The sequence below is a fragment of the Typopeltis vanoorti genome, chromosome 4 (genome assembly GCF_054136105.1).
Source record: "Typopeltis vanoorti isolate ZY-2024b chromosome 4, IOZ_Tvanoo_1.0, whole genome shotgun sequence".
Lineage (NCBI taxonomy): Eukaryota > Metazoa > Arthropoda > Arachnida > Uropygi > Thelyphonidae > Typopeltis > Typopeltis vanoorti.
Window position 1 is genome coordinate 12,442,966 of NC_143552.1, and position 24,872 is coordinate 12,467,837.

At 35.2% G+C, this 24,872-nt stretch overlaps 1 long non-coding RNA gene across 1 annotated transcript in view; it reads left to right on the forward strand.

Annotated features, from left to right (window-relative positions):
• Positions 1-19,505: 19,505 nt before the first annotated feature.
• Positions 19,506-24,872, forward strand: part of LOC150107110 (uncharacterized) — an 86,510-nt gene continuing 81,143 nt past the window's right edge. The window contains exon 1 of the long non-coding RNA XR_016548222.1: positions 19,506-19,582. This is a non-coding gene — a long non-coding RNA (uncharacterized LOC150107110). The remainder of the gene's footprint in view (positions 19,583-24,872) is intronic.

Sequence of the window (24,872 nt, forward strand, 5' to 3'; positions counted from 1 at the left end):
CATCTTTTAAATAAGATAATTAAGTGGCATGTGGTAATTGCGCAATAGGAAATAAAAGGATGTAACCTTTTATCTGGCAAAGCCTGCCTACGAATGCAACAGTGAAACCGAAATCACGGATTCCAGTAAAGATAATAAAAAAATAATAATAATAATAAAATAGGAACCAAATATCAATGTATTATTGGGACCAGTAGTATTCAACACACTAAGCAGTCAAAAGTCAATATTATTGGCTGGCATGTTATGACTATTATGGAGTGGTGGAGTATTTATTTATTTTTTTCTCCCCAAGATGTGCAAGCAGTTTGATAGGCAAAATTTTTAATTAAACGTGTGCCTAGCAAAACTGGCTAAAATGAAAATAATAAACAAAATATGAAATAATAATGTGTGGACATGATTTTAGTTGTCATAAAAAGATGCATTCGCAATAGCATGCTTGTACAGCGTTCATACAACAAACGACGTCACCATTATCAAGTGTGTAGGTGAATATTATTACTATGGCGAAAACATAGCTGGTTTACATTCTTCAGAGGCCAGGCAAAAAAACTCGCTTTCGGCCTTCCTCCTTATCATGTGCATCAATTTTCACGCTATAGAAGATGAGAGAAAAGAGACTTCGCAGTAGGATAATTGCGAGCTTCTAAATATCTTTACCTATAACAGGCCAATGCACCAGGAATTAACTAGATAGTGAAAAACCTTCCACTCGAAGGAATTGGGAAAGAAAACGAATTAACAAATTAAGCAGCTGAAAACGAAAAGTTTCTAGGAGAAAAAATTTTCCTTGCCCATTTTATTGAATATTTACCTGAATGAGTTTCGCGATGTTGATAGGACGGCTCTGGGGGAAATTTTGGTTTTTACGTTAAAGATACCAAGCTATTTTATATATATAAACTTGGTTTTAATCCTATTTCCCAAGTAACCAAACAAACAAGTAAGTCAGGTTTGCTGCACGTAGTGCAAGTCTGAGGCAACTCGTGGTAAAGGTGGAATAAGCTCTGATAACTATTCTTAATATTTACCCCTAATGCAAAGCACATCTCCTTGCGGAGATGTATGATGCTATGTATTAAAGGCAAGGGCCGCTATCCAGACCGGTTTCCCTTTGTTTTAGTGTGGGGATATCATTCCAAAAACTAGTAAAATCCCCCGGATCACCCAATAATGAGCGACCTGCAGGATCATAAAGTCAGAAATACTCATTTGCTCATCTGGAGGGGTAAAAACAACAGCCGTGCCTCAGTTAACTTCACAGGCTACAGCATTGCCATTCATTACTCCATCACGCAGGCCCTGGGTGACAGCAACAGCCGAGCCTCAGTTAAAACTTCACTGCCATTCATCACCCAAGCTTCCAACCGGTTTCGACCTTTGTATAGGTGAAGCGGGCTCTAAAAATTAGGTGATCCCGAAAGATCGCCCATCTCAGCGTTGTTCCACTCAGTAACAGGCTAACCCCGTCACCGAAAAGTACTTCTCAGTATTGGCTCTACCCAGTGGCAGGCTCACCACCAAGCAGCGCCATAACCTCAGCGGTGGCCCCACTCAGAGACAGACAAAAACCTACCCCCAAGTGGAACCTCTCAAAGCCAACCCCGCACCGGTTTCGACCTTTGTATAGGTGAAGCGGGCTCTAAAAATTAGGCGATCCCGAAAGATCGCCCATGTCAGCGATGTTCCACTCGGTGACAGGCTAACCCAGTCACCGAGAAGAACTTCTCAACATTGGCAATACCTAGTGACAGGCTCACCCCCACCACTAAGCAGAACCATAATCTCAGCGGTGGCCCAACTCAGAGACAAGCAAAAACCTATCCCCAAGCAGAGCTTCTCAGAACCCAAGCCTAACCCGCACCGGTTTCAACCCCCTTTGGGATCTCATCAGTGAGTAGGTAGACCTGGGCGGTCTCGTAGTGGGAGCCAGCCTTAGATATACCAAGGTTTAAGTAATACAGAGCTTATAAATTTTACCAAAACAAGTTGCCATAAGGTGGTTTGACCTTATTAAGTAAAAATCTAAGGATGAGAGATATGTGTAGAATTTTTTTTTACCTTGGGTATAATTTACGTTAAAGATACCAAGCTATTTTATATATATATAAACTTGGTTTAAATCCTATTTCCCAAGTAACCAAACAGACAAGTAAGTCAAGTTTGCGTCTGCACGTAGTGCAAGTCTGAGGCAACTCGTTATGTGTTTATCATAAAATACAGAAATTCATGATACACATGATATTTTCACACGAATATATGTATGTATATATATACATATGTGTATATACATATACACATATGTATATGTATGTGTATATACACATGTGTATGTGTATATACATATGTGTATGGTTAACATACATATATAAAATATGTATGTTAACCGAGTTAATGATCATTCTTTCATATATATATATATATATATATATATATGTGTATGAAAGAATGATCATTAACTCGGTTAACATACATATTTTTATGAAGAATTGAATGACTAGAACCGAGATTTAAGTAAAAAGGTTTTAATATAAAAACACGACTAGTTTCGGCCTGTAACAGCCTTCATGAGGTGACATTATAAAAGAAAGAAAAAAGAAAAAAGAAAAAGCACTAAACACTGAAAGTTAAAAGACTATGAACAACATAGAGTCTCTATACATAATTAGCATGAAAACGTTGTAGTTGTATTTATATATATGTATATGACTACTACTATTAACTCGGGGTTGGGATATGTTCATTTTTAATATGTATATGTATATTTGTATATATATATATATTAGGGTTACCAAGTAATTTTATAAACTTGGTTATTTTACTCTTAATCCGAAGTAAGCAAACAGTTAAGTTTGCGCCTGAAACGTAGTTCAAGTCTAAAGGTGGTGCAACACCAGGGCAACTCATTGTAAAGGTGGGTAAAGCTCTGACCACTATTCTTAGTATTTTCCATAATGTAAAGTAAAGCACATCTCATTAAGAGATGTATACTGCAATACATTATGGGTGGGGTCACTACCCAGACCGGTTTCAACCTTTTTTGAGGTCTCCTCGGTGAGCAGCTAGACCCTAAATACCAAGGTTTTAGTGATACAGAGCCTTATCAATTTTACCTATGCAAATTGGTAAAAGGTGTTTTTATTTTATTTTTATTTATTTATTTTTATCCTCAAAAAACGTTGAAACCGGTCTGGGTAGTGACCCCACCCATGATATATTGCAGTATACATCTCTTAGTGAGATGTGCTTTACATTATGGAAAATACTAAGAATAGTGATCAGAGCTTTACCCACCTTACAATGAGTCGCCCTGGTGTTGCCCCACTTTCGACTTGAAGTACGTTTCAGGCGCAAACTTAACTGTTTGCTTACTTGGGATTAGGAGTAAAATAACCAAGTTTATAAAATTACTTGTTAACCCTAATATACATTATTCCTAAGGTAAAAAAAATCTAATTTACATATATATATATATATATATATATATATATATATATATATATATATATATATATGTGTGTGTGTGTGTGTGTATGTGTGTATGTATGTATATATATATATGTATGTATATATATATATATATATTTTTTTAAAGAATAAATATTTAATGACTTAAACCGAGATAAAATATGAAGTTTTAATGAAAATTATACAACTAGTTTCAGCCTTTTACAGCCTTCTTCAGGTATCCACTAAAGGTAGAACACAATAATAAAAATTGAAGTTACAAAAAACTGAGAATTACAGGCAAAAAATGCAATACATAATTGACAAAAAAACGTTGTATATTTCAAGTTGTTCTATCTAACGCGCTATTGTTTGTTGCATGCGAGCTTGCAAGTTCTCGTGAACGCCAGCTCGAACAACTGCATCATGGCTATCAGGGATGTCGTAACTTAAATTGCTGTTCAAATGTTCAGGATTAAGGAGGATTTCCCTGGACTCCACGATTTTCCTTTCAAACTCATCACTGCGGTTAAAAATGTTTATTTACGGATTTATCCCAGCAAACTGAGTGACTCTGTAGATCATCATGAGGATTGTTTGAGAAAAGAACATGACTGGATAGGGCAGATGCATGTGATATTTTATAGGAGATGTCTCTCTTATGCTCCTCAATACGCAGCTCAACAGATTTGTTAGTCTGTCCACAATAAGGAATATTACAATCGCACCATAACTTGTAAACACCTGGTTATTTCAGGTTGTGATGAATAGGCTTCGGATGGCTTATAAGAGAACGGACTTTAGGGAGTGTAGTGAAAAACGTCTGATGTTTTTGAAAAATAACTTGAAAAATACAACGTTTTTGTGTCAATTATGTATTGCATTTTTTGCCTGTAATTCTCAGTTTTTTGTAACTTCAATTTTTATTACTGTGTTCTACCTTTAGTGGATACCAGAAAACGGCTGAAACTAGTTGTATCGTTTTCATTAAAACTTCATATTTTATCTCTGTTTAAGTCATTAAATATTTATTCTTTAAAATGTACCATTACAACAGAGTAGAAGCTCAAGAATATATATATATATATATGTGTGTGTGTGTGTGTGTGTGTGTGTGTGTGTGTGTGGTGTGTGTGTGTGTGACAACAATGACATAAACTATAAAACAATTGCATACTATAAAATTATAAAAAATTATAAATTGTACGTAATCTTCATTGCACATAATACATAATGTTTTAGGCAAAATAAAATAAAGTGTATATTTTAATCGCCATCACTCTCTTCAAAAATAATATTTCGTAGATATTCTTCATTTATGATTCATGGCCAGACATCGTCATCACTTGAAATCTCTTGGACATCATTCGTATAATTCTCATTGCACATTTCAGCTGGTTTAGTTATCAAGAAATCAGTAAAAAGACCTTGCTTACCTATGCTTAATTTTTTTTATTAAGTTCATAAACGGAGCAAAACAAATATCAAATTTTCTCGTGAATTTTCCGGAGCGCTCCACTGAAAGATAATTATCCATAAAATAACTTTCTTACCAAGTTCAATCCTTCTGCTAATTTCTTTAAACTGAATTCTTTAACGGATTCATCGCAATCAGAATCTTTGGCAGAATTTTCCTCGCAATTTGGTTCGACGTCATCTATTAATTGCACCAGTTCCTCCGCATTTAAATCTATTTCCTCCATCAATTAATTCACTAATTTCGTTTTCAACCATATCGCAAAAACGCTCTAAGTGGACATTACTATAAAAATAAATTTTTTTTAATAAAAAAGCATAACATATTGTACGTAACTCAACAAAAAATAAAGTGCTCAGCTTGAGATTAACACATTTATGAATTTTAATACGCTTTCCTAGCAGAAAACGAAGACAATTTTCAACAATAAACACTTTATACGGCAAACAATAAAGGTCCCTAATATAAATTCGCTACTTATAACTACATGCGCGATAGGGCAGACGCAATATATATATATATATATATATATATATATAAATAAGATAATTATCCATAAATACACATATATATGTATATATATATTATGATCGAAAAGATGTAGACAAAAAGAATTCGTTCTTGAGTACAGCACATAAAACTTTCCAACATATCCAATCAAAAGAGTTACGTTTCGATCTTCCCGATTTTCTGCGAAAGAGGTCTTCGATTAATCTAACTGCATCTCTTTCTTCAGAAGAGAATACAAAAGTTTTAAAGGAAGTCTTCCGGAAGATCCCATCATACGGAAGAATATGTAAAAAGGGTTAAGAATAAGATATCGAGTCACAGATGAGAAATTATTTTTAATTCTGGGAAATTTAAGCCTCGTAAAAAATGTCTTTGACCATCCAGTTATTGTCTATTGCGATTATATCGGTGTGTAAGTGAAACTTCCAACCATTTCGAATTTCTTCACTATGTATCGTCTAATTAATAGTGATCATATGGATGCAAGGAATTCCCTTGCTGTTAATTCACGGTCATCCACGTTAGGATATATGTCTTGTAAGGATTTAACAGAACTCAGGTTTCTCCTGATGTAATTTAAGAATTCAGTCTGGTTTCACAAGTTTTGCTAAACAATATTCCTTCTTACAGCCCGATTTTATATTAGGAAACTGGGGTAAGTATAGGGCCGGTCCGAGAGTATCTGATGCTCCTAGGCAAAGAAAATTTAGGCGCCCCTATACATTGTCTCTCTCTATATAGTCTTAGCGCCCTTATATAGTCTTATATATATATATATATATATATATATATATATAGTCTTAGCGCCCCTAGGCGATTGTCGAGGTTCGCCTAATGATAAACTCGGCCTTGGGTAAGTAAATGTTTTTTTGTTTTTTTTTCCCCCACACCACAGCTGACTGTGCAGCGATCTCTACCCAAGACTACGAGACTAATGCTTTGCCTTTTAATTTCCCGGTAGACAACGCGCTCGTAATCTTTAGAGAAATATGGAAATTATCGCAGTCAAAAAGATGAGAGAAAGAGTAAAAAGAAGAGTACGTTTAGCAAGTTTTTTTCAGTATGAGAGGAGTGAATTGCTTAACATTTACTGAATTACCGAATGAATTAAATTACAGAATGAGTTTCTGAATATTATTGCATAATTGAAAATAATAATGACCTTCAATTATCACAGGAACTAAGTGAAGCCCGGTGGCTAACTTATTAGATTCACCATGAATTTCCAGCCTTTCTCCCTATTAATTTTTAAACATTCCATGAAATAATCTTCGTACGATCTTGAATAACCCGTAAATATATTTCTTGACAAAACCAAAATGTCGAGAGGGAAATGAAAAAAAGCAAACAAGTGGGATTCGTGAGGTCTTCCGCTTTCATTTTATTTTTTTTCATTTATGAAACCATTGGTATAGTTATGAGAACCTTTAAACGAATCATGTTCGAATTAATGGAGACATTTTGAGCTCATTCTTTCCTCTCCGCTGTGTTTCGTCCAATTTAATTTAAGGGCCGAATTAAAAGTCGCGCAATATTGGACACTTTTTTTTTTTTTTTGTAAAATGAAAGATTTCTTTTCTATTTTCAGAAGTGCACGATGTGGTTCACCTCTCCTAACGCAAAAAAGAACTGAAAAGTGCTAGTTCAAATCTCAGATCAATTTAGCTACCGGGACCGTATTCGCACTGCTGTAGCGTTTTTATGAAAATCTGAGAATCTCTGTACTTCGGATATTAAATTTCGCAGTCATTTCTGTTCCATTTCTGTTATCCAGCACTCTCTCTGCTGCTATAAATTTTATTTCGCTTAATCGATTTCGTCTGGCCGTGCACTCGTGATTGAATGTTACGAAATGCAAAACAAAACAAAGGATGGCAGGGACAGGTGGCTTAAAACACCGGAGCGCTCAGCTCAAGGTGGCTACTACAACATCGCGCGTGTGTACGCACGTACACGAGTGTGTTTGAAGTTGAGATTTCAAAATGTATCATGCAGTCAGGTTATGAATAATAAAAATGCAGTTTCAATAAAATAAAACTAAATAAAAAAGTATATTTTTGGAAAGTCATTTGGCGAAATGACTAAGATATTTATCCATTCCACAAAAAAGGGATGCCAGTGTACAGCTGAAGATTAATGTACGAATCAGGATTCTAACGTCTTTTATAGCTTTACTCTTTTCCCGGAAAGTTCCCTCGAGGTACCGGCTGAAGTAAGGTAACCCGCATTACCAAGAGTCGGAAATTTAGTCTTTTTTTCAGGAAACAGCAAATGGAGTTGAAGTATTTCCTCGTTTCCGAGATCAGGTTCTCGGCAGTTAGTTTCGATCAGGACACTAACGCTCCTGCGTGATGTGTCGTGGCCCAATCGAAATGCCTGTGAAACCGACGAAGATGCCTTTGAAGATAATGTTCTTAGAATTCTCTGTGAGAAATCTAAGGAATCGCTCCGTGGGGTGCATTCATCAGAGCGCATTATTTCATTTTCTTATCAGTACCACTGGAATAAAATTCACCAAGTTAACTGTTGCTGTCTCAATAAGCCAGATTTTTAATAATTAGGTACTGAGATAAAGGTACTTACTATAACTGATAAATAATTAAAAACGATGCCTTGGTTACGTAAGTAAAACGAATTCCTTATTCGATATTTGCAAACAGCAGATTTCTGTACCGTTGTTTATTTTTAAATCGCAATGTTTACAAATAATAAACTGAAAGCGTGTATTTGCTAGTGAAGAATTATACACATTAGAATAATTCGAAACTGTTGTTTGTCACGCGCTTAAGCTAAGGGGGAAAATTCATAATTATCACAAGAATGCATAATTACTTTTGGGGTGTTATTCTCGGTAAAGTAGTTTATTATTATTTGTTTAGATATTTACTTGTAAATACTCATGCATTAATTGATCGTCTTCAAGCAGATGACAACACTCTTTTCGCTAAACCCTAGGAATGGGCACTTCCGTATTGTAAATGTTAAAGACGTCACACATATATAGGCAATGGTAATACTTATATATATATATATATATATATATATATATATATATATAATAGGGTGTTAAATGTCTTTTATTACAATTTGAAGTTAACTCGTCTCCACACCATTTTTTTTGTCCATACCTAAACCTTTTACGCTGACTACTCTGTGTTTTGATTCCCGCGGTGTAAATAATTTACAGATAAACTATTGTGGCAAATCAAATGACTGTTCGGCAGTTTGCATTTTTTTAGAGATATTTCCGTTAACAGAGTTCATATGTCTTCCGTATGACCACCTGTGCATAGTTTTAAGCAAAGTTTGATTTTTGAAAGGGCGGTGAGAATAGTGCTAAAACTTCGCAGCTTATTCTTATTCATTCCCCACAGTGAAGTGCCAGTAAAAAAAGTGCATTCTATGAATGCGAGAAAATTCTTACATATACTCGAGTGATGCTGATCTAAGATCTGTACTATCCTATCTTGCCCACAAAGTTTTCTGCATGAATATAAAGTGGTTCCTAATGAATTCAAAATCTCATGACTCGCTTTCCAATCTAGTTCAGTAGTCCACTTTTATTAAAACGCCGAAAGAGGACTACTGTATAACTAATATGCTTCGTTAAATGCACCCCCCCCCCACAGTTTGTCGACGCAAGCACATTAATGCGAACAGGTGTGAACTTGGGAAAATAGTTAAGATTGCACTTAAGTACTTGCACAGGACAAGGGCAGAAAGAATGAACGAAGAGGAAGAAATTCTGTTTGTTATGTGAACTTGGAGTTGGGCTGTGAAGGAGTTGAATAGATGCTGCGCGTGTTTTAACAGATTTCGAACAGAGCGGCAAAATTAACGACATTTCTGATGAACACTGCTCACGGAAATATCGCTAAAAAAATGCAAACTGCCGAACAGTTATTTGATTTGCCACAGTAGTTCATCTGTAATGTTATTTACACTACGGGAATCAAAACACGGAGTGGTCAGCGTAAAAGTTTTAGTTACGGACAAAAAAAGTGGTCTGGAGATGAGTTAACTTCAAACTGTAATAAAAGACATTTAACACCCTATTATATACACTCGGGTCTCTTTTTATGCGGATTTGAAGTTATGCCATGCACGCCCACAGATACAAGACCTTTCGACACTTCTGCGCATGTCAACAGAAGGGGAATCCATTCCGATAATAGGGTAATCCAGCGTGTCCCCAACTTTTCGTACGACGGAAACACTTCACAAATCCTGAAATTTTCATGGAACACCTTGGTTATTTTGTGATGTATTCATTAATAATTAATTTAGCTGATTTTTATTATTAATTAATAATTAATTAAATGTAGCCCAATGGAGGAAAAGAGCACCGAAGAAAGCAATTTCTTTGGAAATGAAAATTGCAATTTTAGATCGCTTAGCACAAGAAGAGAGAGATCTACGGCGATTGGTAAACATTTTAATTTCGGCGAATCTACTATAAGAGCAATTAAAAAGATTGAAGTCGCAATAAGAAAATCTGTCATTTCTGGCACAAAACTAACTGCGAAATTATCATCGTACTCAAGAGATGCTTTTTTAGAAAACACGGAATGAGCGCTCGTAATTTGGATCGAAGAATTAACTCAAAGAAGAATTCCTATAAGTAGTTATTTAATTAAACAAAAAGCTCTTCGGTTTTATGAACAGATGAAGCAATTGGAGCCATCTACTTTCGCTTCCTAGGCTGATAAAAGATTTTCGGCTAGCAAAGGATGGTAAACCGGGTTTTTAAAAAGGAATGCACTTCATAACGTGAAGATTACAGGCGAGGTTGCAGCAGCGGATGAAGAAGCAGCCAAAACGTTTTAAGAGAAGTTAACCAAAAATTATGAAATTAAGAGAAATTAACCAAAACAGGATTGTTTGGGAAGAAAATGCTTAGTCGAAAAGTCTGAGAAAAAAGCAAGTGGGTTTAAAGCAAGTAAAGATCGAGTAACGTTGTTACTTTGTAGCAGTGCATCAGGAGATCGACTGTTGAAACCTCTCCTAGTAAATCAATTTCTAAGACCACGTGCTCTAAAAGGCAAAGATCTAAAACAGCTGCCTGTCCATTGGATGGCTAATACAAAGGCCTGGGTAACAGCCGCTGTATTTACTGAATGGTTCAATAATTGCTTTGTATCAGAGATGGAAACATATATGAAGCAAAAAGCTCTCGATTTTAAAGTTTCATTAATTGTTGACAATGCACCAAGTCATCCGCATTTAGAACATCCAAATGTGCAGTAGTGTTTTTTCCACCCAATACAACAAGCACTATTCAGCCATTAGATCTAGGCATAATTGCTACTTTAAAAAAAAAATATTACGTTAACCCTTTCTGACCTGAATTTTTTTTTTCAAGCGAAAAAATTTTTTCTTTCTATTTATTTTGTCTTTAGGTCTAAAAAAGCAAGAGTATCAAGTATTTTGATGAAAAATACATTTCAGGATAGGAATTCTGACCGACTGATTCCATATGGAATTATTATATTCTAGTAGCAAATATTCAACTTCTGACCTTATACTCTATAATCCAATAAATGCATATTATTCTGCTAAGTCATAAAAACCGATGTTGGTAAGATTTATACGTATAATACATACCTGTTATTATATTAAAGAAATGGAACTACGACGTACGATACCAATTGGAATCGCCACGTAATGTGGGCTACGAAAGCCAAGACAGTTAGTGATTCCAATTGGAATCACTAGGGCAGAAAGGGTTAAGCACACTTTTCAATTTATATTGGATAAACTAGAAAATTAATCATTAACAGTAACTGACGTTTGGAAAAAAGTTTCTATTTTGGACTACTTAAATCATGTTGCACTGCTATCGCTGAAATAAGACCACAAACTTTAAATGCTTGCTGGATAACAGCTTGGCCTGGATGTATTGCAAACAGTGCAACCATGCAAACATCTTGTGGATGATGCCTTAAGTGACGATGATATTATTGGATATCGATTAACTTTAGATAACGTCGAAGATCCAGTAAACGATAGTTCAGCGGGAGAAATCCTGTCCCCCTCACTGCAAATAAAATTCGAGAAGGTCTTGAACTGTGCAATAAATTGGAAAATCATTTTCTTGTTAATGACACAAATTCTGAACTAGCCTTTAAATTCCAACGTAAGCCGAAGAACTGTATGTCTGGATATCGCGAGCTGTATAAAAAATTAGTGAAATCATCATCGCAAAGTTTAATCACTGATTACATTGTCAGAAGAAAAAAATCAACACAGAACGAGGGTGAAGCTAATTCTGTTTGTGAAGACCCATTGCCTTTCCCATACAGATCTGATGCGCTGACTATCTCTTCTGGTGATGAAAGTGATTTTGCACCAGTTCGCAAACGTTGCAGGATATTGTCTAATAGCGATGATAATTCTGATGACAAAATGTAAAAAAAAAAAAGTTACTTTTTAATAAAAATTAAACGAATAAAGCTTTAAAACAAACTTAGGCATTCTTATTTTCCTGAATTTTCATAAACTTTTTTATGCGATTTTAGGTTTATTTTAATTCATTGCTTCGGTTTTATGCGGTTTTAGAAAATTATGAAATGTAGTATCCCTGATTTTTCAACGTAAGTTAGGCCTTTTTTGTGCGATTTTTTATATGCGGTTATCTGTGGAACGTATCTACCGCATAAAAAGAGACCCGGTTGTGTATAAGTATTACACCATTGCCTATATGTGTGTCCACGTCTTTTAACATTTACAATAATCCAAGAAGAAAAATATTCATACGTCTACACTAATTGTGACGTGTTTTATATTTGCTACTAATGTAAATATTCATTGCTCATCCTCTTAGTTATTTCCAATCTTCTCCTCTTTTTTCAATTTTTCTCTCTTCAGTTATATTTAGCCATTAACAGACTCATTATAAAAGCACTCTCAACTAAACACAGTGAAGTGTTTACCGAGTCAGTAAGCAGAAATGGCCTCGTCAACGATTTCTGTAACAAAAATGTATTTTTTACCTCAAAACAACCAAGAATTTCCTCGCTGTTCTCAGCGTGTAATTTCCCGAAGTGCCTGCTATCATTTCCATAATGTAGGTTCGTGGAAACGTGTTTGACGGACTGATTGAAGCCAGCCCTCAGGTTTATTTTGGTGACCGAGAAAGAGCAAACTTATATTGGAATGTAAAGGCGTGAGATTAAATTACGATATAAAAACTATACAAAAAAGTTTGGCATTGCTCGGTGTTGCATTTCTGTAAAGAGTAAAACGGTAAAGAACAGAAAGGTTTAGTATACAGGAAATCATGGCTCAAGTTCTGATCTGAGCGAAAAATGCAGGCAACACTCGTATAACGCGGTTTCGATACAACGCGATCTACAAATTGTAGTAACCCTTGTTCAACGCGGTACTTATACAACGCGATTTCGATATAACGCGGTCAACAAATTGTAGTAACTTTTTATCTTTTCATATACTCATATTTTTCACTGTGCGACTTAAAAACCAAATTTTATCTTCGTTAAATTTGTGTCTGCTCGTATCGCGAATGTAGTTATGTACAAAGTGCTTATTGTTGAAAACTGTCTTCGTTTTCTGTTATTTAATTAAACTATTGCGAATTTATATTAGGGGAAATGCCCTTTAGCACGCACGTACCCCAATTGTTTACCGTATAAAATGTTTATTGTAAAATGTTTTTTTATAAAATGTTTATTGCTGAAACTTGTCCTCGTTTCTGCCAGGAAAGTGCATTAAAAATCATAAGTGTGTTAATCTGAAGCTGAGCACTTTATTTTCTGGTGAGTTACCTACATAATTAATATGTAATGCTTCTTTTTAGGTAAAAAATTATTTTTATAGTAATGGCTACTAAAACTGTAACGAAAGGGAAAAAATCAACATTGAAAAGAAAATTAATTTCTCTCGAAGAAAAAAAAAAATCTTGGATTGGATCGGTTGAAAAATGGAGGAAAACCAAAAGTAGTTTGAAGGACTTTGAATCTAAACGAATCAACAATTCGAACAATCAAAGGAAATGAACATAAAATCCGAGAAAGTGTTATTGCTTTATCAACGGTAAGTGCAAAGCGCGTTGCTCGTGTACGCGATATTCTAATAGAAAAAATTGAGAAATCACTAATGATTTGGATAGAAGATTGCACTCAAAAGAAAATTCCTTTGGATGGAAATCTTATTAAACAAAAAGCTCTCAAAGTCTATAAACATTTGAAAGATCAAGATTCTCCACAAGAAAGCTCTCAGCATGGATTATGTGCCAGTAAGGATTGGTTCGAAAACTTTAAAAAGCGGTTTTCTTTGCATAAAACCCAGGGAGAATCAGCATCAGCAGACGTAGAAACTGCCAGGAAATACCCAGCAGAACTTTCAAAAACCATTAAAGAAGGCGGTTATAGTGCACATTGAAAAACTGCAGCATAGTGGTAAGCAAGGTCTTATGACTGACTTCTTGATAACTAAACTAGCCGAAATAAGCAATGAGAATTATGCAAATGATGTCCAAGAGATTTCAAGTGATAACAACAACCGGCCACTCGTAAATAAGGAACATCTATGAAATGTTATTTTTGAAGACAGTGATGAGATTAAAATATGCGCTTTATTTTATTTTGCCTAAAACATTTATGCATTATGCGCAATAAAGTTTACGTGCAATTTGTAATTTTTATAATTTTATAGTATGCAATTGTTTCATAGTTTATATGTTTTCTTAACTTAGATGAATTATCTGAATTAAATGAAAATATATTTTTGTTGAATGTCATTGTTGTTTACATAATTTAAAAAATGGATTTCGGAACATAACCCTACTTTTTCTATGTGATCTGAGTCTCGCATAACGCGATTTATATAACGCGGCATTTCTATGGAACCAACCATCCTCATTATACGAGGGTTACCTGTATTTAGTACTATATGTCCATACGTCTACACATGTCTTCTAAAAAAATTCTTAGAAGGATTGTACATTCGACTCTTCTGTCAAGGATGCGAGGAACTTATTTTATGCCTTTTCAACAGGAATTCAGTCATCTAATGTGAGGGGGGGGGGAACATTTTTCGCAGAAAGCTCTGTCTTCTCGAGTATTCTGCAATTGAGCAGGTTCTTCTTTTAGTAGCAGAAACTTTCCTTCCACTTTCTTCTGTTCTGGGCCTTCTCTTTCAAGGTTGTGAACCTGTCCCCATTCAGCATGTCATCTAGCATTGTTTTCCTTACTCTTCCTCTGGGTCTTTTTCCAGAGGAAGAGTAAGGAAAAATAGATGGTCTTCTTCCTTCGATGGCATCTCTGATGATTCCATTCCCTCTCAGAATATGTCCGATCCAGTTTCACTTTTTTTTCCTCTCTAATCTTTTCATCTTTTTTTCCTCTTTAAGAGACTTCTTTCTTCTTCTATTAGACCTCTTCATTAGTTATTTTATCTGCCCATTTGATTTTTTCCATCCTTCTCCAAATCCACATCTCAAAGCTTTCCAAAATCTTAATTTCTTCTTTCTTCAATGTCCAAGTTTCAGCTGCATAGAGGGCAACACTCCACAAATAACATTTTGTTAGTCTTTTCTTTAGGTTTCTATCCATTTTACTTCTGAATAAATTCCATTTTCTATTATTAAAGGCATCTCTTCCCATCGCTATTCTTGCTTTTATGTCACTTTTACATCACTGCTAATAACACTTCCTAGATATTTAAATGTCTTTACTTGATTCAATTTTCCTCCATTTATTCTGATATCCATAATTGCCTCTTTCCTTGCTATTTTCATTATCTTTGCTTTCCTTATGTTAATTTTCATTCCATAATTGATGCACGATTCCAGTAATCTGTTCAGCAGATATTGTTGTCCTGTTTCAGTATTTGATAATAATGCCTTGTCATCTGCGTATCTTATTGCAAATATTTGTCTACTTCCAATCTTTATTCCTTCTTCCGAATTCTCCAGCGCTTCTTTTAACATTGCTTCGGAATGCATGTTAAACAAAATTGGTGACAGAGAACAGCCTTGTCTTATTCCTCGTCCAATGATCCCTGGTTCTGTTGATCCATGTATGTCTCTCATCATGCAGTTTGTCCCATATATAGTGAAATAATTAGTCTTCTGTCTTTCCAGTCTATACCAAACTTTTCCGTTACTTCCACCATCTTATCCCATTTTACAAAGTCAAAAGCTCTTTCAAAATCATAAAGATCATAAAACCTTTTGGTAATTCTCCTTTGTTATAAATTAAATTTATGATTTTAGTTATTTCTTCAGTTCCTTTCTTCTGAAGTTACTTCAGGAATTCTGCAGGTATTTCATCTATTTCTTCTGCCTTTCCACATTTTAGTTCTTTGATGGCCATTTCTGCTTCTGTCTTCAAAATCTCTGGGCCTAGATCATCTTCATTTAACTTCTTTATATCTTCTAATGGCAACTCATTTGGTCTATTTTCTTATCTTCTGTCTTATCTTCCTACAGAAGAGCAAACTGCTTCTGTAACATGCATACATTTGTCTCTGCGCTGTTCTGACCAGACACAAGCCTGTATGTTCCACCTTGTCTCTGTGAGCAAACATGAGCTCTCCTTAAAGCGTGGTCCATTGTGCAGAATTTAATTCACGACTCGTGGAACAGTTTCCTTAGGTGTAGACACTCTACTGTAAGCGAAACAATTATCTAGTTCAGTGATTTGAGATTCGAGTTCAGGTTTATACCAAATATTCGACTTTGTTCAAAAATATGATGAAATATGGAAGTTACTTTTAATCTTTTCCACATGTCTGTTATCACGAATGTAAACAGCGAACCGAAATTGATTTAGGACACCGTCAGCGGAGCCAACATTTCTAATTGAAAATGAAATTGCCTTTAGTTTTGCATGAAAATGCCTGCTTTTAATGTAATATAAACGTGCAATATTTCAATAAACAAACAACTTAAATAGCATATATTGATGAAAATACAAATTAAACTAGCAGTGTAGGACACAGTTGGCTAACAGTTTACGTTGTAGGCGCCAATTTTTTTCACTTACGAGTTCAGATGCGCCATACAACTGTTGTACCCTTAAAACCTCCCTGCAAAAATATGTTCATATATAGACATACATATAGACATGAGGCTTAATTTACAAAACTGCAAATATTCAAAAAGGACGACCAAAGCATAACTCCGTAGCGCCCGAATATCAATTGCAAACTGACTAACAATTGCAAACTAATTGCACCACTGTTGCTAATGCTTGGAGCCTCAATCAAAAAGTGAAAGATGTGCACGAAACAGTAAAATTGTTTAAAATAATTACTAAGTTTTAGCTTTTTTTTTTCTACAAATCGGTTTTTGGTTAATACGTTTTGCATAAAATATTCTTAGTTTTTTTCTTATTATCAGTGGGGTCCAATGCGCCACTTTTGGCGCATGCACTATAGGTTGGCCATCCCTGCTCTAGAAGGTCTGCGAATTGAGCAAGTCAAAAAATCATATTTGCTATAATCAACTAAATATATTACAGATATTACCAAACAGTTTCGGCAGTTAGCATACTCATGCAAAATATCATTTATTACAGGTCATATTAGCTCCAAAAGACCATTCAGCGCATATCGCCTGCAGAGGAGAATGCTGGTCTTAAAATTCACGCTTGCTCTTGTTATCATTCAGGGAGTGAGAGGTATGATTGAAGTCTAATTAGCGGAATAATGAATTACTAAATATATAAAAAATATTTTTTATATATTTAGAAATATAAATTTCTAAATATATAAAAAACAATATTTTTAGAAATTTATGTAAATTTAATCATACAAATACAACATTTATTTTACAAATGATACTCTATCTTTTTCAATTTAGCTACTTGAATACAAATTCTACCATACTGTTCTTCTTTATGAACTGGTGAATAACATCGTCATGGTGAATAAAAAGTTGGTCGTAACTTAATTTTCCCAAGCAACACGCACACTTGTAAGGCTAGCTGAAGCTCACTGGCTAGAGCTACTTTGACTTCGTATGGCCTGTGTTTAAGACGACGCGAAGGGAGCGGAAATGGCTATGCACGCGCATGAAATCACACTGCTGCAGCGAGAACCTGGAAGCTCCCACAACGGAGCAAGCCAAGGTAGCTTTGACTAGACGAGCAAGCGTCGGTCTGCGATACACAACGCAAAGCTCAATTATTGCCGCGCAAGCTTAAGACGTATTCTGTCTACAAAAATAAAAGCCTAAATGGAATGCTTCTGTAAATGCATGCATTTATTAACAAATACATATTACTTCTTTCTCAAGTAATGAGCTTGCGCAGCAAGCAAGGAGAATTTGCCCCTGATCGTCTGTTACCTCTTTTTTCTGACAAGGTCATTAGTAATGAGGATGCCTTTTGCATGATAATATTAATATCCAGTGGGTACTTGGTGCATTCATAATGCATTCAAAATTACATTCATAATATATTGATGTCATCTTGTTATTCACCGAAATTATTCTGTAACAGCAAGAAAATTTATTAGTCTTTAAAATATGAAAAAGTATGTTATTATGTAGAGGAATTTCTATTATAAGAATATGCCAAGATGATTTCCGTCCACCTTTAAATTATAAATTACAAGGGAAATTGTCTTAATTAAGAAGGGAGATTAATTCGATTGATTCATTCCTCACATTTTTTTTTCTTATTCACTTTCTTTTTCTTTCTTTTCTGTGTTCAAAGAAGACGAAAATTAGAATATGTAAAACTTCCCTTTTTAGAGAAAGTACATTTAACCTCTCGCTATCCAACTTGCATTGCTAGACTTTTTAATGATATTCGCAAATAAGAAAACGTGAAAACTACGGAAAACTGATTCTATAAAGTACTGAAGTGATGGGTAAAGAGAAAAGACTGCTTAATATTGGATTTGAATAACTGGAGATTGTAATTTTAAGAGAAAGATGGTCGGAAATATGTTCTGAAGAATAAAAAGAGGCACGATGAATGGGGAAAAAGTTAGATCGATAAATTTTTTGTTGGAGTGTGACACGCTTAGTTTCGTTTGGTGCAGTTGTTGGAAGAGAACGAAAAGAATTGAACTTTAATATAAATGACAATTCTTTTAAGTATCAGGTCTGACAAGGATGACACCTGAAGATCAACTATTGTTATAAGGAGAGAATGAATTAGTGAGTTTTTTTTGTTTTTTTTTGTTCTCAAAACCTGAAGAACAGGTTTTGAGAAGAATTTTTTTATGCATTTTATTTATTTCAATGGACTTTGTACTTGATATGAATTTAGAAATTAGTCTACGAGTATATCTAATTCATTTGAAATCGGGCAAACAAATCCATATAATCTATTTACACACTTTTCCTATACTTCGCAGCTTTACAAAATAATTATTTTGTTTAGATTATAATCGAACCGTCTATTAACGGTGAAATTTTGCTGCTGCACTTCTATTCATCACCTTGGTGATGCCAGCTGTTGCACCAAATTAACAATTTTCAGTATGGATTTTACTATCGTGTATCACATCCATACTTTGATACGGATGTCTGCAGACGTTCATGTAGTTATGTTAGATATTTCTAGAAAATAGGGTCGTATTAGATACCAAAGTGAGAAATCTGCACTATTCTTTCTCTTTTCAGAAATATTTACAGCCACCTCTTTAAGTTCCATTTTCTCCAGCACGGAAAGATAATCATTTGATCTAACTTAATCCTTCTAAAAGTCAATTCTGCTCCTCTCCACCCCTCCCAAAAATGAAGAAGGAATGAGTGACCATATGTGTGCAACAAAACACTTCCTAAATTTTTAAAGTCTTCAGATTCATTGATTATTTATTGCTGTTTTGCTAACTTGCTTTTTTTTTTTTTTTTAGAATCTTAATATTCCTTAATATAAAGCTCTCTAAGTACCATGCCTCCTCTACAGGAATTGCTTACCAGAAGAATCTTCAAAATATGTTAAAATCAGACCAGAGCCAGTCGATCAACATCGGATCACCTCAATGCTCCCTGTACTAGCTACTCCATTCCTCATATAACTGCCCTGCGTGTGATCATCAGTTGACCGAGGAGTTCGTACTATCCTGTAATGCATGCAATCAAACAGCTTATACGAGATCGCTAATCATAAGAATTGATCCGATATCCTGTCTGGTGGAGTCGACAATATTTGGAAAAAGAATAAATGAGTAAGGATGTGCTAATTCGCTCTTTTCTATCAGAGCTTTCATCAAAATCTTTTGAATAATTTAAGTTTTAATTTCATTATTTAAATAGAATAAATTTGTGAATTATATTACAGAACATTTCTATTTATACTATTTCCCAAATATGAATATGACATTACTAGAGTGGATCACTTTTATCAGATTAGTTTTCAAAATCTATTTACGTTCTAGCTTTACATCCGTTTTGGAATACATTTACCATTTAAGCAGTGCATCATAATCGTCAGAAAACAAAGTTCAGAAAATCAATAAAATAAATCAAGATAGAAACCCTACCACACACAGGTACACACTACAAATGTTGTAAGAAAATACACATTTTTCTTACAACATTTGTAGTGTGTACGAACATCATAGCACGATAGCGATTAATGGGAATTTTGAATCATTCTTCCTGTAGGCATGTAATGAGGTCCTGGTGTAATGTGAGACGGACGTCTCTTGACCTCACTCGACGTTCCAGTTCATCCCACAGATGTTCAGTAGGATTGGGATCAGGGATATATGGAGGCCAGTCAAGTGTCGTGAAGTTTATATCCACAAATCACGCAGTTGCACCAGCCTTATGACAGTGCACTGTCTTGCTGAAAGAGACAATGGTCAGTTCCGTAGAAACACCACAAAGTAGGAAGCATTGCATTGTCAAGAATGTTCAGATACCAGTCGGAGTTCAATTGTTCGTGGCACCTCAAACAGAGTTCCTAGGACTAACCAGGATCATACATAAACAGGATCACAGCTACCTCCGAATTCCATAACTGGAATTAGGCAACTTTGCTAAGAAACGTTCACCCGGACTTCGGCCACACGCGTCCATCTGATCAAGGGCGTAGCGTGATTCTTCGTTCCATAACACATAATGACATTCGGCAGACGAATGTCGGTTTTTACGTATTATCTTTCGTAGCACCCTATGGTCACGTTCGGTGAGAGTGATGGGTAGTCTACTGTGAGTAGCACTTACAATTGACTTCTGCGCTTCCATCGCGGTATCACTGAATGTTGATCTGGGATGGCCCAATTTGTCAACAACTTGCCGAACAGATAGGCCTGTAACATTGCATCTTATCACGCGCTTCTTTCAAACTAAAGCAGTTCCCTTCTCGCATCCATGTCACCCGGACACAGTTGCACTGACTTGGGAGCATCATGTTCCTCAAAACTGTACCGGCTACAAACACGTGACATGGTACGATGCATCTCGCCTATGGCGGTGTCTGTTGACTTTTTTCCAAGCAGTTACTTGTATATACACACACATTCATCTGAATCATTTATAACCTCATCGACCATTTTCTTCGATTATGCAAATTTACAGCTATTTACATGATGAAAGTTAGGCTATAGATGTTTGTTGTCTTCTGATTCTCTGTTCAATGATGATAAATCATTATTATGCTTAAAAATGACAGTAACGTCAAAAGAACCATGTGTTTTATAAACAGCAGAAAACTTTAATACAGATCTCGACTGTGAGACAGTTCAATTTATCTGATGGATAAAGGGAAAGTAAGTTGTAATGAGACACCACAAATAACGCAGCTTGACGTCATTCAGTGGCACTGAGAAGACTGCAGAGTAAAGCGTGTTCTTAAGGGAATAAAACACTAGAATCTAGCCGAAGAAACAAGCAATGTTATTAGAAATACAGTTTTGCGAATTCAATGCAGGAAAGGTTAAGAAACTAATTGTACATTCATATCGTACGGAGGTCGACCAAGAGTTAAATAATGTGCAACCCTTTTCTACAGACAAAACATGGAATTTTTTAAAGCAACTTTAACATCATGTAAGTAGGGTGGCAGTTTTCGTTTCAGATATTAATATTCTCCTCCCTAAAGACATCCGCGTCTCTGTGGACTTCAGGGGCGAATGCTGGTCGTGAATTTCACGCTTGCTCTTGTTATCATTCAGGGAATGAGAGGTGTGATTGAGAGGTCTAATTAGAGGAATAATGAATTACTGACCATTTAAAACTATATATTTAGAAAAATATCTAAATTTAATCATACAAATACAACATTTATTTTACAAATGATACAAATTCTACCCTCCGGTTCTTCTTTATGAACTGGTCAATAACATCGTCATAAAAAGTCGGTTGTAACTTAATTTTTCCAAGCAACACGCACACTTGTAAAGGCTGGCTGAAGCTCACTGGCTAGAGCTACGTTGACTGCGTATGGCCTGTGTTTAAGCAACAGAGTGAGACGAAGTGAAATGGATATGCGCGCGCAAGAAATCACAGTGCTGCTGCGAGGACCTGGAAGCTCCTACAACCGAGCAAGCCAAGGTAGCTTTCACTAGACGAGCAAGCATCGGCCGTCGATACACAACGCAAAGCTCAATTATTGCCGCGAAAGCTTAAGACGTCTTCTATCTACAAAAATAAAAGCCTAAATGGAATGCTTATAAATGCATGCATTTATTAACAAATAAATATTACTTCTTTCTCAATTAATGAGCTTACGCAGCAAGCATGTAGAATTCGCCCCTGGTGGACTTCCATATCCACAGTGGGATTGGAATCTAGAGCCATGTTGGAAAGCAAGTATATTCACTCGGCTAACCAGGATGGCAGTCCAAATTAAAAATAAACTTTAAAAAAGGGGCTGATATAACAACTCCATATAATATAAAATGAGAAATACAAAATGTATTAAAATCAAGTGGTTGGTCGGCCGATTACATAATGCAACAGACCCGAATTCAGAAATGAATTCTGGTGTTTCCAGCCAAAGGCGTTTTATTACAGACAGCACTACTAAATAAATAATCATAATCATTTTATCAATGATTCATCTCCGAATCATTGATAAAATGATTCGGAGATGAATGTTTGAATGATGATTTTATGACAGTTTTGGTTCATCATCGTTGAACCACCTCAATGCAATGAATCGTTTTTCATCAACAAAATATGGAGCTTCACACTGCAGGCCATCCATGCATTCATTGTAACAGCAGGAGCACAACCGAAAATAACTCCCAAATAAAAACGGTGCGCACGGCGCAGTGCTAGTGAACAGCAAATCTGCACTCGGAAAAGGGGAATATTTCCTTTTCATTGTGTTTATTTTTATTCACAGTCTTAGAACACAAGTTTTTTCGATAATATTATCAGTCACTAATTTGTAGTTAAAGTCAATGTTTAACTTCTGAAGCGGTTTTTTAAAATGATGGTGAGGCATCTAAGGCCATGAAGCTCGAGTATTTAGATCCACCAATTTCGTGTGTTCTCCAGGGTATTTTTTCTGCTTTATGGAAAAACGAACACGTTTCAGATGATGATGATGATAATATGACGTAAAAATAATAATTTTATAAATACGCAATATTACCTATTATGAAGAATAATTAAGGACGCTAGCAATTTTAATTTGGCCCAGTAGAAATATATAACAAAGCAATTTCAACTAACGAACAGTGTACATACTCAGGGATATTAAAAGCCAGTGATATTCTCTATTCAAAAGTTAAACAGCAACGGAATACACTAAAAGAGTCGGGAATATTCTGAGAACAAAACTTAATGGACTGAACACAATTCGAGCAATGAACTCTTGGACTATACCGTTTATCCGATACGAACTAACATAGTGCAAAATCCGAAAATTAATGAATATGCATCATGCATTACATCCATGACTGGTTATATCTACTAAAAGGAATCGGACTAGGATCTGCTGCAAGTGCGCCACACACTGTTGAAAAAGAAGAAATTGGTTTAAAAAATTACACCGACAAGAACACTGAGCAAATGTTTCAAGGCATTTCACAAGAAAGTCTTCTAAAAGCAATAGGAATTAAATTCGATTGCAGGAAAGAACAACGAAATAATCGATTGGGGCGCTGGAAAAATAAATCTTTACAATGCCAATATTTGAGAGACACCGAAAAACAAATGACAAGACCAAGATGTGTCAATAGTCACTGTATGGATACATCAAGTAAGAAACTGAAAGTTTTATTCTAACACATTTCTTTGTTGGCCAAATTAATCAATTTGATGAACGACTGCGCACTAGCATATTGTAGCAAACAACAGCACGTTATAGACACGCTTGTTGTGGATAGTTACATTAGCAGGCTATGAGAATCTCTTTTTCTGTGAAGTTCTTTTTTTTTTTTCTATGAAAATCAGTTTTCCCAGAATTAATCAATTCTATAGTACAGCGTTTCTCAAACTTCGTATATCCGCGTACCCCTTCTAAAATGTTCATTATTAGCAAGTACCCCTTATCAAAGAATAAATAAAGTATATTTCATTGTAAATGTCTATTTTATTAGAATTTATATGTTCATGTAAACAAAAAATGATTTATTTTTAATAGAACAAAATTTGGAATTCCTCTTCATTTCCCGTCCATGAAATCCACATTTCAAGTAATTCATATCCTACTTACGAAGATTTTTCATCTTCTTCCTAGTTGGTTCTCTAGAGATGGCAGACGACACTCCCTTATCAATTTCATTTGATCCAGATGCAATATCAACGTTTTATTGTTGCTTATAGCTACTTGTATTTGCTATATTGCTCTCTTTTGGGGGTTTTATAAGTCCAATCTTTAACCAATTTAAATCCATACTTAACCCTACAATGCTCCCCGGGGTGATGTGTTACCCCAGGTGACTCCATTTTCTTCTACAAATTAGTCACAGATGTGCACAGCGCTTCCCCCACCCAGCTATACTCTAATCCAGCGCTTCCCAAACTGTGGGACGCGGCCTCCTTGGGGACCGTAGGTTTTGTTGAGGGGGGCCGTGAAATAATGAAAACAAATTTAAAATGTTTTAAGACTAAGTAGATTTTTTTTTATTTTAAAAGAAACGTATTTAACTTTTATTATTTATTATTTCTTTTTTGTTATTTTTTATATTTTAATGGAAAAATTCACACATTCGTGTTGGTTCACGAACTTTGCTTCCTGCGTATTTCGGCGTTTAATTAATGAATATTAGTAAATATTGCTTATTCATATGTTTCATTTCAAAGCAGTGGTTAATTGTATTTACTTCGAATGCTCTCCAGGGTAGCTCCAAATCTTCCTGTCCCTTTCATCACGCGTTCCGAATCAGGGACTGTTGATATTGACTTTATATACATATCAAAACTCGTTTTATATTATCACTTCATCGGAGCTAGTTTTCTGTTACCAATAAAAGTTTCGCATGTACTTCACACATGAAAAAAAAGCTTAAACATGTTCATGTGGGGAGATAGTAACTTGCTTGCAGTGGTAAACAACAT